The sequence below is a fragment of the Penaeus monodon genome, chromosome 32, assembly GCF_015228065.2.
Source record: "Penaeus monodon isolate SGIC_2016 chromosome 32, NSTDA_Pmon_1, whole genome shotgun sequence".
Classification (NCBI taxonomy): Eukaryota; Metazoa; Arthropoda; class Malacostraca; order Decapoda; family Penaeidae; genus Penaeus; species Penaeus monodon.
The window spans coordinates 26420686-26421291 of NC_051417.1; the positions used below are offsets into that span (position 1 = coordinate 26420686).

Here is a 606-nt window from a genome sequence, read left to right on the forward strand (position 1 = left end):
TTGACATTTCGACTTAATCATCCAACCTAGTTCACCTGTCCCTAGCCCTTCCATTCTTATCTCTAATGCACCTCCTCCTCTTTATCCGTATCTTTCATTCTCGCAACCTATCACGCTCCCTGCTCTTTCCCTTCTTCCCTTTTATTTAATATTCTTCCCCTTTATCTCCCTTCCTTCCGCGGACTGTTTGCCCGGTCAGTGTGACCTGGCGTGACCTCGTCCCTTCGGCCTTGACCTTGACGATCGCTGAAATGATATTTCTAACTTTTAGCCCAATTTCGTTTAGGCCTAATTTCGTTTCCTTCCTCTCCCCACGTTTATTTTTGTGTATTTTCTTTTCTTCTTTATAGAGATATCATGTTTCATTTGCAAGTTGTCATTTTCCTACTCTCCCCCTACAAAAAGAGGAGAAACAGGAGAAGAAAGAGAGGAAAAGGAGCAGTAGGCGAAGGGCGAGTAAGAAGGGGTGGAGAAAAGACAGCAAAAAGGAGACAACAATACCGGTGGGAAAGGGTTTTTTAAAAGGAAAGAAAAAAAAAATAACGGAGGGAAAGATGAAAAATAAACGAACAATTACATGATGAATATTGAGTAAATAAACCGAGG

General features: G+C 41.6%; 1 protein-coding gene across 2 annotated transcripts in view; it reads right to left on the minus strand.

Annotated features, from left to right (window-relative positions):
- The window catches only part of LOC119593775 (protein draper-like), a gene marked incomplete at its 3' end in the record, with an annotated part of 60455 nt that overhangs the window by 28637 nt on the left and 31212 nt on the right, over window positions 1-606 (minus strand).